Genomic DNA, 17,195 nt, shown 5'->3' with positions numbered 1-17,195 from the left:
CGTGACTACCAGCTGACAGGTTGTGTTTTCGAATCCAGCTGGTGCTGGTCTTTTCTTTTAAGAAACATTTCTTCGAAAAAATAGAATAGCGATATTATGGACAATCAATTGACTTTTATATTTCAAAATATCGCAACATGATCGATATTTGCGATATTTTGAACATATCTTCCCTTCTGACAGCGGTGCCTGCTTCTATTGTGTGTGTGTGTGCAACAGAGTAAATTTTTAATAGCGTTTTAAGCGAATAGGTAATTAGATTGCTCGTAAACCTAATCGCTTTTTCTACATAAACACAGCATGATTACTCTCTGAAAATGCTTTTCCTTTATTTTTAAAGTAGGCTCAGATTTCAACTATAGATCGTATTATTATAAACTTTCTTGGAAAAATGTATTTTATGTAAACCATGTTTGCTATTAATTCATTTAGGGCTAAAATACGTTCATTGTCTTCCAATCGAGTCGAGTTGACATTGGAAGCCTGCCACACCCGGACTGTTAAACCAACGCATTAGCACGTCAAAGCCCATTGAGGGTATTGAGCCAGTATTGGCTTTAGTATTCCCCCCCTCTCCCCTCAATTCAATTCAATTCAAGGTGTTTTATTTGCATGACAGATGGGTACAAGCAGTGTTGGGTATGTATATTGTAACGCTTACGGCAGACAGGCACTGTGTAACAGCCGGCGCACCAGAGCAGCGCACCGAGGGAGCGTCTGCATTTATAACTTGGTTTTTAAAATTAGTCAAGCAATATGAAGCATCTTCTTTTACTTTTGAGTCCCTTAAATACATTGAACACAGCTTTCTCACCACTTAAGATTGCTCTTGATACCATCCTTACACAAAGCAGAAGGGAGATTTTAGTGCCTGAGCATAAAAAGAATAGGAGCATACTGCAACGCGTGTGAAGTCCATAAACGATATTAATTTTGGAACTTAAACGTTCAGTATATGGCTGGTCTCGGTACTTTAAAGAAAACATACACACCAGTATTCCATTTCTCCCTAAACATTTTAAGCATCGAAGTCTTTAAGTAACGCGATACCGGAGTCAACAAGCATACTTTTAGAATTTGATTAAAAGGGAATATAATATGGAATCGCGTATCTCAAGAAATTAATATGCAATAACTGAGTCAAGGGACTCAGAGGATCCAAGGCTAGACTGAGTATAATAGGCTTCGGGCTTCTATTGTGACATCTACTGTAAATTACAGAAATGTTAAAAGTAAACAAAATAAAGTAACTAAAATGTGGTCTAAAATCACCCCTTTAGACACCCCTTTTACTTCACTGGTGTCAGATATGAAAGGCAATAGTCTCCCGTTCTGTCTGCTGTGTGTTGCAGCAGAGGGACTCCCTGCCGCTGAAAGGGGCAGAGTAACTTGCATGCCCTCTAGTACAGTTTACACATGCACGACTTTAAAAGCTAGCAAGACAGGTTTCGATTCACATTAGCTGGCGAGCCTTGTTAAAAAAACGAATGATAATGTAACATGCCACTGTTCATGAACAAAGTTATACTGAGATTTCCTAAGATACGCGATTAAAAAATAAATAAATAAAAATTTGAATCTCCCGCGGAACACATTCCATAAGAATCAGTGGTTTTACAGTATATATCGCCTTTAAAGGTGGCTTCTCAAAACGCTTTACGGGATAAAAACAACCAGAACAGCAGCAACAACAATATTGTATTTCGTTGCACTTTGAAAACCAAGTAATAACTTAACTATACAGTACGTGCAAACGTTTCGTATGTTGCTGTCGTGAATGTCTGCGTACCCATAAGTATCTTATTTGCCTTGAGTCTGTCTACAGTATCTCTGTCCCACTACCCCCATCTCTCCCTCAATTCAATTCAAGGTGTTTTATTTGCATGACAGATGGGTACAATTCTTGTTGGGAATGTATACTTTGATATTTACACCCGGCGCGGCACCGAGGGAGCGTCTGCATTTATAACTTGGTTTTTAAAATTAGTCACGCAATATGAAGCATCTTCTTTTACTTCTGAGTCCCTTAAATACATTGAACACAGCTTTCTCACCATCCTTACACAAAGCAGAAACTGTCCGATGACTCACAGTACAAGTGGAAAGATTACAGATTTTAATCGTCTTTAATTTTGTCTTTAATTTTGCCTGTGGAGTGTATCTTATTAAGCTCTAAATTGCATTTTGAGCGCGGTTTTTTACTTTTTTTTAATTGCATTTTGGGCGCGGACAGCACATACAAGGGTTAATGAACTGCGCCAAGAAATTTAAAATAGTATTCTTTAGGTGTGAGGGTAGGAGTGGACCGCAGCAGGCATAATCAGCAAACCAGGAAAACAAAGAACAGGACAGGTGAGATGTGTATCCAGAAAGCGAGTGATCAGAAAAAGGAAATGGAAAACGCAGAAAAAGAAAACGCTTTACAGGATAAAAACAATAACAACAGTAGTGGCTGGGCAAACGATTTTTTTTATCGAAATACAAATTGAGATACTGTACTGTATAATGATGTGCATGAACAAAGGTATACTGCAATTTTCCTTAGATACGCGATTAATGCTTCGTAGGAGGAGGCGGTCTTTTCCTCTTGTCTAACAGTTTGTCCACAAACAAAACATTCCTGTTAGACAAAAGGAATTGAAAAAAACCAATTTTGTCAATGAAAACCGGTGTGTGTGTCTCTCCCTGCTGGATGTTCCTCTCACAAACTGCTGAATGAATAAAATAATTTTATTGAAAATGCGTTTGCGATTGTCTGGTATTTAATCTGGTCCCTTTTAACTGTTTTTCGATCTACTGTATTGCTTTGAGATGCCACTTTTAAAGGCGATATGTAAAATAAAGTTTTTTTTATTATTGTTATAGAGAAACATGATCAGATTTTCCCTGGTTCAGAAAAAAGATCTAAAGTGCTACACATAACTTTCTTAATTCGATGTATTTAAAGCAGTGAACTACTGTAGGTGTCACATAACATTCAGAAATACAATCACGTATTTGACAAATAAAAACGATTATAATCTAATCCTTCCACGTTTGATCCCAAAATCCCAAGAAATATAAATCTTGACGGGTAGAAAGCTATGCTGAAAGTTTATTAAGATGCTTAGAAGACAAAGATACTGTATCAATTTATGTTGCATTAGCCTGATTATGATTAAAAAACACATATAATTAAACACGCGTTTGCGATTTAAATCAGAACACGATTTAAATCAATATCGATTCCATATTATATTAGCAGAAAAGCTTAAAACTACCACTTTTTCACACGCTATTTCACATGCTAGTTAAATACTTCGATGCTTAAAATCGTTAGGGAGAAATGGAATACCGGTGTGTATTTTTCCTTTAAAGTGCCGAATCCTGGAATCTGGCTGGCTGACACCCCTCTGAAGTGGTTCCATAAAATCTGGTATACGGAAAAGAAAGCGTTGATAAATACAAGTGTCTTTTAATACACTCTTTGCTGTGCTCTTGAGGCATGACTTTTTGCATGACTCCAAGGCATGACTTTTTTATGTATAAACATCAGTATTTACTGCTATTAATTACTGTACGATTTATAGTTGAAATCTGAGCCTAGATATAAAGTTAGATATAAAGTTAAAATCTTGACAAAGCAATGTAGGAAATACAGAGAAAATAAATTCTTTCTGACATCTAAAATCAGTTTCGATCAAGGTCTCTAAAACGAACAAGAAAAAGAAGATTTTCGGAGGGCAATTACGCTGTGTTTATATAGAATAAGTGATTTATGAGCAATCTAATTTCTTGTTCGTTTAAAACAGTGAAATGTCAGCTGTAAAAGATCGCACCAGAAACAGCACTCACTCTGCCTGTCATAGACGTTCAGGAAAGGCTGAATGAAGTCATGTCAAGTACAATAATTCGGAGAACAATAATACCAGTTGTAGGACAGTATATAAGGAGGATAAGGATTTTGAAGTTGACTCGAAATCTGATAGGTAACCAGTGCAAGGACTTGAAAACAGGTGTAATGCATCCCTGATAGGATTCTTGCTGTCATATTCTGAACATATTGAAGATTGCTCAGTGTGGATTTAATTTCCCCAGTGAACAGGATGTGCATTTATTAATTCTAGAAAAAAAGCCTTTCTTGATTTCTCTAGTTCTTAGTTTCTCTAGTTCCCTTTAAAATAAACTATTATTCCACAATGCAGAGTATTACATGGCCAGTATTTACACATGATATTTGTGATTTAAAGAAATTAACACAAGCAGCTTTTGGAGATTTAAGTGTTGGCTGAGTTATTGCAGGATAAAAGACTAGAGATGTTGGCAAGAAGAAGATAGTTTGGGGAAAGCTGAGGAATACACTTATAACAAGAACACTTCCTAATGGGGTTAGGCATACTTTTGATGAAGATGATGAAGTTAACAGACTATATGTTTACATAGATACTGAAATAAGGATTGTATTTTAGATTATGTGTAGTTGCTGGCATTGAACTGTGTGTTGGATGCACATGAATTGAAGGAATGGGCAAACATAGCTGATGCGGATCCACAGAGCCAGCATATTAAGATGTTTATAATTAGAGGCAATTTGTTTAAATAACTAGGTATGGATACTGATGTGCAAGAGAGGTGGAAAGGCTGTTTCCTTAAGCCAGCAGTAAAAAATATTTTATTCTCAGTGAGATGCTGCCATTTCATAGTGGGTTTCTAACACTGTGTATAGTTCCATCCACACAGTGCCTTTACTTCCATTTCTAATCTCTTTATCCAGTACAGAGGATTTGGAGCCTATCCCAGTAAGCAACGGACACAAGGCAGAATACACCCTGGACATAGCGCCAGTCCATCACAGGACAGACAGACACAAACACACACAGACCAGGGCCAGGTTTCCCATAAACTAATTAACTTACCAGTATGTTTTGGAGTGCGAGAGGGAGTCATATCACACATATGGAGAAAAACCATGTAACCCAGAGAGAACATGTAAACCCCACACACACAGGATGGCAGGAATTGAACCTAGGACCCCAGTGCTGCAAGATAGCAATGCTAACCACTTTGCCACCATTATAAATGGATGGATATCTTAGTTATCTTTCTAGTTCACAGGTTTGCATGCATAATTTAATTTTGAAAGCCACTGAGACATCAGGTACTACTGTTGTATTTATGAAAAAGAAACAAAACAAAAAACATACTAACAACTGTGCCATCCTACGCCTTAGCTAATACATTTTATTATTCATAAACAGTTAACATTGTTAGCAAAATATTTTGAATTATATTTAACCCTATTTTTTCTTTAGTTTTGTATTTAACTTATTATATGATAGTCAGACTTAATGTATATTTGAACAATGAAAATATATTTTTACAAGATTTTACATTAAGCACTTAAAATTAATATGGTTAATAATAGTAAACTGTAACATGCTGTAACAAGATCGGTTAAACAGCGAAGAAAATGCTTTCAGAGAAAATGTTTCAGGTGTGAAGAACATAGATCTCCAATGCAATTTCAACCAAACCTGTTCCCACACACCCTGCCCCCACTACCATTAGAATATACACAAAGCACTCAAATCTTTCGAGCTAATGATCAGGTGACCCGAGAGAGAGCGAGAGAAACACCAAGGGGTATCACCAAGGGTATTAATAATACGATCTATAGTTGAAATCTGAGCCTAAATAAAAAGAAAAAGCAAGTGATTAGGTTTATGAGCAATCTAATTACTTATTCGTTTAAAACGCTATATAAAATAAAGTTTATTATTAATTTGCTGCACAGAGCGGTGAATATTGTTATGCATAAGACAAAGATAACGATCCTGATCAGTTTAGAAATCTGTGTACGCTGTAAGGTTTTTACTTCTTAAACTTTTAAAGTACACGTTTTGAATAGAAAGAAATCCTCTTCCTGTTACAGTATGTATAGCAAACTAGCACGTCTTTTTTCTCCAATCAGAGGGGTGTCAGATGGTGTCAGCCAATCACCATTCTGCGTTGGGTAGCAACGGGTGACTGTTCTCAGGCGGAAGATGTAAACAGCTTAATGTTCGTGTTAAATAATTTTTTAAAATTCAATTAAACGGGCACAATTAAGACATTAAATATACATATACATACTGTATACAGTACAGTTTGCATACGGTAATATGTTACGCGATTAAAAAATAAATAAATAAAACTGGAAGGTTCAGCACCAGCTGGATTCGAGCACACACCCTGCCCGTTGGCAGGCACGCACCTAGACCAGTCGGCTACAGTCAGCTCGCATGAGCAGGCAGGCGAAACAGCCCTACACAGCCCTGCCGCAGTACATGGATATAATCATACCGTTATTAAATTCTTGAGATACGCGATTCCATATTATATTCCCTTTTAATCAAATTCTAAAAGTATGCTTGTTGACTCCGGTATCACGTTAGTTAAAGACTTCGAAGCTTACAATGTTTAGGGAGAAATGGAATACCGGTGTGTATTTTTCCTTGTGATATTTTAAGCTCTAGTTGAATGATAGGTGTCGCATTTTAAATCATTTTCGTAGTTAGAAATTATGAAACGCCCTGTTAAAAGCAAGGAAGTTTTTATGCCCGTTGAAGTAAAACAAAATGCCTGACAAAGTATGGCTTGGACAGATTCCAAGTGCTTGTACAAATGTGCTAAAGAAATTATACTTTGAGTATACAGCTTGTCCAAAGTCATCCATTATTAATACTATTAGTAATATCTCCGGTAAAGGCTTTGATGCATAAATATTTCTGATAAAGGTAGGTTGTGTACTTTTGTCCAACTGAGCAATCTTGCTTTCATAAAATATACCAACATTTTAATGACTGAAGATTAACATGCTGTAATACACTGTTCAAAATTAAAGGCTCAAATGCTGTACATGAGAGGTTAAGCTCCCCCTGGCGGTTTTACAAGGTGACGCCGGATAGTTTCCGGCAGAGCGTCAAATGACGCGCGATTAACACGTCACACTGCGTGACACTGCGAGATGCCGCGCCACGCCCACCGGGGTATGCCGCAAAATAACGCACGCATTTTGAATGGCTGCATCTGTATGAAGCACAAATCCACTACTTTCTTGTCTTTTCTGATCATTCACCACTTGCTAATAATTAATTAAATTAAGTAATTAACATTCATTGCTAATGCTAAAATAAGGGCATATTGCATTAACCTAATTAAGGTTAGGAAATTGTAATTAATAGGTTTCTGTAAGCCAAGAATTTTAACATGTATATAATAAAATAACAATCTGGATACACTTTAGAATTACAGTATATATATTACTGTCTTGCCAAATTATTCTTTAATGTCATGTCATTTTTTATGTATAAATTTGTAGTCTGAGGGAAAACTATTGTCTCAAATTTATTGTTATTTGAATTACAGCAACAGTTACCACATTTTATGTGTTAACAGGATTTTCTTTCTTTCTAGTGTTAATAGGTAAGACATTCTGAACAGCCTTTTTTAATATTTCAAGAAAAAACAAGGCTTGATGACTGCATTGTATCCATGTTTCTAAGAGAATAAATAATGATATACCGGTGAGAGCAATATAATTTGCTCTTTGTCTTAAATGTAGGTCAGAAAATGGAACATGTCAATATCATTAATGGAGGTCTGAATTGTAAATGTATTGTAAGGCCTGTTTTTTCTGAGATTTCAAATTTCCAAATAATGCACTTCTGAAGAATGCTTAATTTTAATTTACTCAGCTTAATTTCTTTAAGATCGCAGTATTTTATTATTAGACCAGATCAGAACATATTTTTTGTAAAATAGCAAAAAATATCAAAGCAGATTTCTTTCATTTTCATGATGGTGTCAGTACTCTTTTAACAGTGGTGATCGATAATCTAAGTATAGACTGTAGTAATTGTAATTCTTCTTTTATCAGTAAATCTAATTGATATTAACAGTTCCCAGTAGTTTAAAAACCAAGAGAAGAGGAATAATTTTAGTAATTCTCCAAATATAGGCTCTCTTCTTGTAGCGCATAATACTGTGTTTTGTTATTTTTCTTTAGCGTTTTATCATTATGTTTTGTTCCTTTTCTTAAAAAATACAATTACTAGTTATTTTTTGTTGTTAATATTCTATAGTGCAGTGACATGTTCTTTTCTATTTTCATATTTTGTACCACACTCATTTACGTTTAGACTTATGTGGATCAGATGGTTTTGACGGGTTGCCTGAATCACCAGTCAATTGTTACAGCTGAGAAGTGTCTCTTAGATTTAAGATAAAAGTTTGTGGCACTTGGAAGGGTAAACACTTTTAACTTCAAAGGAGAAAGGATGTTTGCTGAGGTCTGGGGTCTCTTGAGCAGAAACAATTGTGAAGTTTACCTTAGTACACCAACAGTAGGTAAGTTGTGGGTTAATGATTGACAAAGAAGCAGGACAGACACAAACAATATAAGATCAGATGAAGAGAAGAAGGGAAGAAGAAATAAGGAGAAACAGGAGTCTGGAGGAGTTGGGAACTGAAGCTTGTGCCAGGCTAAAGCCCCTACTTCATGATCATCCAAATCACACCTGACTGGAGCTAAGTATTTGAACCTTGCTAGAGAGAGCATGCTATTCTGTTTTTTTAGGGAACTTGGGTTTCCTAGGTAAAAGATACCTCAGTTAGAAACGTCTTTCCTGCTTAGGGTGCATTTTTATGGATAGGAATATAGGCTCCCATTTATTTTGAGGCATCCAGGGTGCAGAGAGAGAGATTTAACTGCAGGCTGCTTTATATTTAGTTAGAAGGCAGCTCATCTCTTATGTGGCCTCTGTAGGCATTAAGAGTTTAATGCTTAATAGCAGTATGGGGTTTTCTGGGTAACCAGAATGTTAGGCCGCTGAAACACCTTGTTTGTAAATACTGTACAGAGAGTAACTTGTGTGTTGTATGTTTTGTTGTGTGTAGTGTAGTTTGTGTTTTGTCACTGTAATAAATATTTGTTCAACCAAGTGTGACTGGATTATTACTCCTCTCAACAAAGCTGTGCCAGATAATAAAGAATTCACGTGTCTGTAATTATACCAGCCACTCGGGTATATTGCTAGAAATTCACTTACAAGTTGGGGGTTATGAATAATTATTTGACTAAACCATTCAGTCAATTTCAGATTTTCGCCTGTTTCATAATCCCCCCAATTGTAACACAATCATGCATGTATCCTAGGAGAATAACACATGACTAAACCTTAGACCTTGTTGTACTGTAAGTAGTTTTGAACACAACACCCATATCATGTGTCCTACACTTTACTTAAACACCAAGGGAAGATATAAAACAGGTCTTGTGATCTAGTGATAATCACCACACCAACCCTTATATAACTATGTCCTCTGAAAACATAACCAGGTTAATGTGATAATTAACATAATGCTTAACCAAAATTTAAGATAGCGGCAAGGTTGATCTGTGTGAATTCAGATCGGGAATGCTTTATTTTATTAAAATAGATGAGTTAATTAGGAATAAAAATAATACAAACAAAAGGTTTCTGGATTGTTTGGAAAAAAAATAGCAAAATAGATAATTAGAAATGTACAAGTTGCTAAAATACAGCATAGAACAACTAAGTATTACTAAACTTTCATTCTAATTTGAGATGAAAGGCACAATGTTACATTAAATTTTAATCAACATAAACGTTTTATGCTATTCCTATCAAGCATTGAACCCAAGCACAATGAAAATTCGAACTATTTCTTTAGGAAGTGTGCAAACTAGAAAAGCATGGTGTGGTCCTATTGCTTAGAGAAGTACAGTAGGCATCATTTGATCTGCGAGAATTTATTGAGGAGTGTAGGAGGAGTGCTGTGACCCAGCTTAGGAGCTGATCCAGTATTGCTGTGAAGCGCAAGTACAGTAGATGGGCTGCTGGCTGGAGAGGGTGGGGCAACGTATCACACTTCGTTTCCCTGGTCCAGTTGAGCTCTTTGCTACTTCTTCCCCTTTGTGTGCTGGCTTCCTTGGGTCTTGACGTCCAATCTTCTCAGGCCTAACTTCAATCTTCCAAATCTTCCAAACTTCCAAAGCTTATTCTGGCCTTGGATTCTAACTTCCCTCCTCGGACCTAAATTCCTGTGCTCCTGGGCCTAACTTTCAAATTGTGGTTCTTGGCTTGCCCTGTTGCCCGCAGGCAAAGACATTTGAAAGTCTTATCTGCCAGTTTGAATCTGAGATTTACATATCTCTCCTTCAGGAATTTTTTATTGCTTCTTTCAGGAAAGACAGGATAAAAGGTCTAGCATTTCTGAAAACTCATACAGTAACTTCTTCTGAGTAATACACACAGTTTGATACTGTATTTGGATTTCTGTACGACCCATATTTTGCCCATTCTTTTGATACGAAACAAACACTGTCCACTTCTTCATGAAGTACTTATGATGCCTTAAATGGCAACACATCCAGTACTTCATGCAGTCTTTTACAAGTAAGAGATGAAGAATGCTGTTTTAGTGAATTAGAATTCTGATTTGCTGTACAAGCAATGGGAAGGGTATGTGCCTCATTTCGCCACTAGAGGGGTGACTTGGTTTTCCAGACTTGGACCCTCAATCGATGTGGATGGATTACAATAATCTGTTCTATTCTGCAATCAGAATTTTAAATTATTTCATCTGTTTTATTATAAATTGCTCTTTAATTTAAGACCAAACACAAATGATATGGACATTTGCTCCGATATCCCTTTTTTTTGAGGTATGATGCAGTTAGTAATGTTTGGTTTGGGTAAAACCATTTGATCTCTTCATTTAAGATCAGCAGAATGGTAAAATGGTGTTTGTGGTACAAGGGGTATATATATGGTTGATTTTAAAGTATGTTTGCACTATTTCTTGGACCTAAAGCTTTAAAATAGTCTTTCCTTGCTTCCTTGCAAAGTAGTTGCCCAAAATGTATGATCCTGTCTCTGGTGTTGGGAAATCACTTCTCTTGACTTAATATTGAATTACTATCAATCTTATGGCTGCTGATTCCTGTTCTCTATCTATACTTATTGTCCTTGACTTTAGTGCTGCTTTTGACACCATTAATCATGACATCTTAGTTTTTTTGTCTTGAGACTTTGTTGCTCTTAAATGGTTCAATTCTTTCCTTACTAATCACTGACACTGTATCTCTTGGGGGTTTCAGTTCTGATGTTGGGTTGGTTAAGTCTGGTGTTTCTCTGGGCTTGATCCTCATCCAGCTATTATTCAGTATTTACATGTTTCCACTTGGTCGGTTATTAAAATCAATTCAATTCAAAGTATTTTAATATAGCGCCTATACAACAAGGTTGCCCCAAGGCGCTTAACAAAGCAAGTGACCATACATGTTGTGAATACAGAACAGAAAAGACCAGAAGATAACGGAGGAGAGGAACCAAAAACTCCTTAGTAAGGAGAAAAAAAACCTCTAGGGGTCCAAGGGCAACTGGCTGCCCAACCCCTTTGGGCATGCTAAGATTATACAATTAAAAAAAGGAATAAATCACATGGTCTGAATTATCTGTGGGCAACACTGTACTTGAATTTCAATCTAAATTGAAGAAATACAGTATGGAGTGATATTTGATCCAGACTTGATGTTTGACTCATATGTGCAAATATTGTAAAAACATAATTCTTCCATCTCAGAAATATCGCCCACACTACCTGTGGTCAACACAATCGCCTTCTCTAGCACAATATCAGGTTTCATGTCAACTTCAACATCCTCATGGTCACCTACAAGGCTCTACCTGCCTTGGAACCTCAGCACCTTTCTGACTTACTATCTTTCCACCTGGCAAAATTAATTAGTCTGACTCTGGTCTCCTGTTTGTCCCCCAGTCTCGCTTACATTCTGTGGGTGACAAGGCCTTGTCATGTAGGCCCCAGACCCTTTGAATTCGATACCTAAGGATATCAGAGAGTCACTTTGCCTGAGCACATTGAGATCCGGGTTCAAAACCTTCCTCTTCAGAAAGGCTTTTATTTAATCGGTATCTGTGTCTGCTCCTTGTGTCTTCTACTGCTTTTCTAATCCATTGTTTCTTTGTGTTTTTGTTCGATTCTTTTTTTTTTTACATCCTATTGTATCTGTGTTACATTGAGAAGATACTGTATGCTTAAACGCGAAAAATCTATTATTATTATTATTGTCAAGGAGAGCCTCCTTTCATTAGGTTCTATTTCCTCATTTTCGCTGTTCTCCTGAGTGTTTGTTTGTCTATTCTTTATTATTTAAATATATTATATAAATGTATTTCATACTGATGGAAAAAGAAACGCAACACCTCCTCCTCTACACTCTGGCCCTCCCGTCTGTGTGGAACAGGCTGAAGAGTGACTCATCTGTGAAGAGGACCTGATGTCAATGCTGACAATTCCATCGCAGCCTCTGTCTGGCCCAAGCCAGTCGGGTGTGACGTCTAGGAGGTGTGAGCAGAGGGCCTCTGATAGGTTGCCTTGCTCTAAGGCCAGCAGCATGGAGCCTCACTGTCATGTCACTTATGTGGGCATTGTGTCTGCCAGCAGTTTCAGCGGCAGTACGGGTGGCAGATCTGAAATGATCTCTCAGATGGACCAGTCTGATGTGTTGGTCTTGCTCTGGTGTGGTCACTCTAGGGCGACTGGATCTTGAACAGTCAGCTGTCCTGCCTGTCTGCTGAAACCTTCTCTGCAGTCAGGACACAGTGGAGCAACTTACTCCATAGTGTCTGGCAATGCTGGCACATGACATGCCTGCCTGCAGCATGCCAATGGCCCTCTCCCTCGCTTCTGGTGACATTCAAGGCATCATGGAATGAACAGAAAACTGACTAAGTGTGGCTTTTTCTTGCACTGACCTAAGCTTTGAATTAAGGCCTTTTTACAGGTGACCTGATCAGGCATTGTTCCACCTGGACTTTGTTGGGTAAAAGTGCACCTAATGAGCTTTCGTGTGATTGGCAAGTTGCAATGCCTCACTGCACAAGCTGTATTGTTGGTCAGAGGGCTTAAAACAAATAGATAACTTTTTGTGAAAGTACATAAGCTATAACTATAGTTATAACTCTTTTTTCCATCAGTATATATACTATTTTGATTAATATATTTTAACAGATGTCCTCACCCAAAGTAAATTAATTACTGAAATATTGGAAATAAGGAGACACTACACAGAATCCAGTGCTGCTGATAAAGAAAGTGCCCGCTGTGTAGCTTTCTCTCAACCTGTAGAGTGCACTGCCTCTGGGTTGCACAATTCCTCTAGATACGCTGTACCTGTATACAAGTATGTCTACAAAACCCACTACATGATGCTATTACAGAAAAAAAAACTTTTCATTTCAAAGCACAAAATGTATGACTATGACAGGAAGTGTACCAGAAACAAACCAAGCATAGAGCACTTATAGAAATAGACAAGGCTGTTTGTTTGATTGTGGAAATGTTAAAACTATTAGGTCCCATCCAGGTATATTCCTCTGACATTTGAGTCACTTATCTTTAAACACACCAGTTCCATACTTTATTTCTGGAAAGCCACAGGGACGCCCACTCACTGAGAGCCAAGAGAGCACCCACCATCTTACCGTCAGGAGCATTCAGCCAATTGTATACCTTGGAGGTTTGTTCCTCAGTGTAAGAAGTGTTAAGTTCTATATGTCTAAATATAAGATTGTCTGCATTTTCTTTAAAAATGGTTCCATAGACACCAGCTAAAACTAAACTAGAATGGAATGAGTTAGTCGCACAAAAGCTAAGACAAAGTATGTCTTAGTTATTGTTTTTATTTCATTAATTTCTTAAGTCCTTTTCATTAGTTTCTTTGCTGTTCATTGGCCCTCACACAACAGAGTGAAGCAGTCCCTGGGCACTACCAACCACAAATGTTACAGAATGTATTAATGTACTAAATGATCCCATCTCTAGCCCAGAAAATAGGGCAGATGCCTTGTCTGCCTGTATATATCACAGATGGTCACTTTTTTACTTATTTTTCATCAACTGTCTTATCAATACACAGTCATTGTAAAGAAACAAAATGCACATAAGTAAATAGATAAATCAAATTACTTCTCAGAGGGTGCAGTACACTTCAATGGTCCAGATTAGAAATGTCTTAAAAAATACAGAGACTTCGAGAAGGGATATAAATACTTATCCTCTGACCATTGCACATTTCAGCAGTGATAAATTGGGAAAAAGACCTCTGACTACAAAGTCTTATATTCCCAGCTCAGGTGCACTCTGACTGTACAGGTTAACTGTGACAGTGTCCCATAGTTCAATTTGTAAATTGCTTTAATACATGTACATAATTAAAGAAGTGCAGCATAGCCATGCCATGTTCCTTAGGTGATTTGATAGTCCCAGAGCTCTGCCATTCCTCCAGTGTCTTGCACTGTACAGTTCTGTGCTAAATGGGGCTGTGAAGAAAGATGTACCAGATGTAAGAATGTACAACAGAAAAACGTAAGAAAAGTTACAAATAGGAGAATGTCATTTGAACCATTGTTCACATTTAATGATATCACCAAGGTGTTTCTTTAATCATGCCGTGGAATAAACAACAAAGCGTCTGATGAGCTTGTTCAAGTCTTTTTACTTCTCTATGTATAGTGATATAAAGAAAGGGCTTCATAGAGATAGAGTATGCAGTAATAGATATAAATCTCATTCACACCTTTTTATCAAAACAAATAAACTCAGGGACATTACAATAATCTTTTTTTAATTAACAGACAATTTTCTTCTTCTAAGTAAATATAACTCTATGGATTTTTGTACAGATTCAGTCTTTTCTATAATAAGGTGTAGACAATGTAAAAATATGTTTTGTCTTAGTTATTTGTGAGCTATATTCACTCCTCATTTTAAGCAACAGAAAGACCCTATTACCAAATAACATAACAACATAGAAAAGGCTACAAATAAGAGGAGGACATTCAGGCCATGTAGACCCTTAGGGAAGTTAGTTCCCAAATGATACAGGGATCTCATCCAGCTTTTTTTTTTTAAATAAACCATTTCCTCAGCTTCAACAACATGGCTGGGTAGCGTGTTCCATACATCCACAAAGTAAAGAAGTACTTCACGTGCTTGTTTTTAAATGCACTTCCATATAGTTACCACTTGTGCCCTCTGTTTAATGTTTTACTGTTCATGCCATGTTCTACTGAATTTTGAAAATAATTTTGAAAACATCATGCCCCACAATAACAGCTTATTAGGAGTCATTCTTAGTTCAGTGCTGTGGAGTACTATTTGTTTTTAACCAAACAAGTCGGTTGTGTTAAAAACAAATGTTATTCCCCTCCAGATACTGCTGATACCTCACAAGTTAAATGTTACATTCTGGGCAGTTAGACAAACACCTTCTGAATTTGTAATGAGAGATTCTTGGACATGTCAGCCTGGAAGAAACAGGCGGAAAAAAAACCCCACGAATATTAAAACAAAAGCAATCAGTTTATGCACATGTACAGAACTGGTTTGTGTTTGGTAGCCTTAAATGCCAGAGAAGCCATGTTTGCATATGCTGTATGGTTTAGTCACTAAAAGGAAAAAGTCCTACAGTATCTTAACTGGGAGCCACCAGTGTTGCCTTGTGCTTTAAAACATCTAGTAATAGCTTGATGTTCTATGTCTGACAGAAGGGCTTTTCATGAATATATAGAAATATGGCTGTTTAAGAGTTTTGTGTTGACAATGACAACATCTCTGTGAACTGTTTATATCAAAGGCAAGAAAAGTATGTTTATTTTGTGCTCCTTCATTCACCTAGAACTATGAGAAAAGTTGAAATTGCATTTACCTTGTTTTTATTTACTCATATACTGTTTTATAGGAGGTAAAAAGTGGTTAGTATTGCTACTCAGTTATTGGGTCTGTGATTTGATTCTGGCCTGGGGAACCTTCTGTGTGAAGTTAGCATGTTTTCCCTTTGGCTATATAGTTCTCTCTGAGGGATCTTGTCATTTCCCACAATCCCAAGGAAATATTGTCTAGGTTAATATGTGTCTCAGAATTGTCCTGTGTATGTATAGGTGCCCTGTGATGGATTGTCACCTTGTTCACTTTATATTCTGTGTGTTGGGTAAAGCTCCAGCTCACTGCCATTCTGTATTGGACTAAACAGTTATAGAAAATAAATGGATCTCTTATTTATGCAGTACTCTCTTGATTACTAATATTTTCCATTTGTTGAATACTTTTGTACTATAATTCTATGTATTGCTGTTACTCAGATGGAATCCACCTCTCATTTGGTTTTATTTCTGATTATATTCGATTTCTCATTGTGGAAGATTTTTGTGCATATTTATGCAAATAATTATATTTAAAGTTCTTTTATAGGCAAGAAGCTTAAAAACACCCCAATCCATAATGCAATAGTACACTTATATTTTAAAAATGAAATAACTTTGGATAGATGAAAAATAAAATGATCCTGCCTGGTATGTAGGTCTTAGGTAGTAGACTGGGAAAGAGGTTAAACCGCTCGTGTTGGCTCATGCACATAGTACAGCTTGAGTGACACACCAATCTAGTCCAATGGTACAATGTGAGTTAGAACTAGGACAGAGTCCTTGAAGTCTAGGACTCAGGGGAAAAGTGGCTCTCCTACTTTTATTGTACCTGGGTTCTTATTTTTTAAGTGAACTCATTATTAACATGAATCGACCAATCTAACCCATTTCCCCAGTCTGAAGCAGAATTTTCACTTAAGAGCACCCTAGCTGTATGGGTATGTCAATCCACAATCAGTCAATCAAAACAGTCAAGGAAATTACAGACCAAATATGTCTATTTTCATTATAAAAAAATATATGGGGAAAATTCTAAAAATCAAATTAGAAGAGCATCAACTGTAAATGAAACCTCTTATCTAGAGGTTGTTTAGCACGATGTAAGGTCATGAACCTAAATGAATAGATTTTGTTAACAAGAAACAACAGTGGTGAATAATTGTAAGGTGTATAATAAAGTTGTATGTTTGGATTTTTAGAGGATTTTAGGGAAACATATAATTGCCAAACTGAAAGCTGTGAGTATCTAAGCTAATTTATCCATATGGATTATAAGCTTGTTGATGTGCAGAAAAAAAAAAGTATTAGTGTGGGGAGCTACCTACAATAAACTGACATCATTAGTGGGTACCACATGGATTTGTATTATGGTTTCCTCATTCGGATCGATACATTAGACTATGAAGTAGTTGTTACCACTTGTCA

Source organism: Atractosteus spatula, chromosome 2 (genome assembly GCF_055471065.1).
Source record: "Atractosteus spatula isolate fAtrSpa1 chromosome 2, fAtrSpa1.hap1, whole genome shotgun sequence".
Lineage (NCBI taxonomy): Eukaryota > Metazoa > Chordata > Actinopteri > Semionotiformes > Lepisosteidae > Atractosteus > Atractosteus spatula.
The sequence above is the reverse complement of the archived record's forward strand: the minus strand, read 5'-3'. Positions refer to the sequence as shown.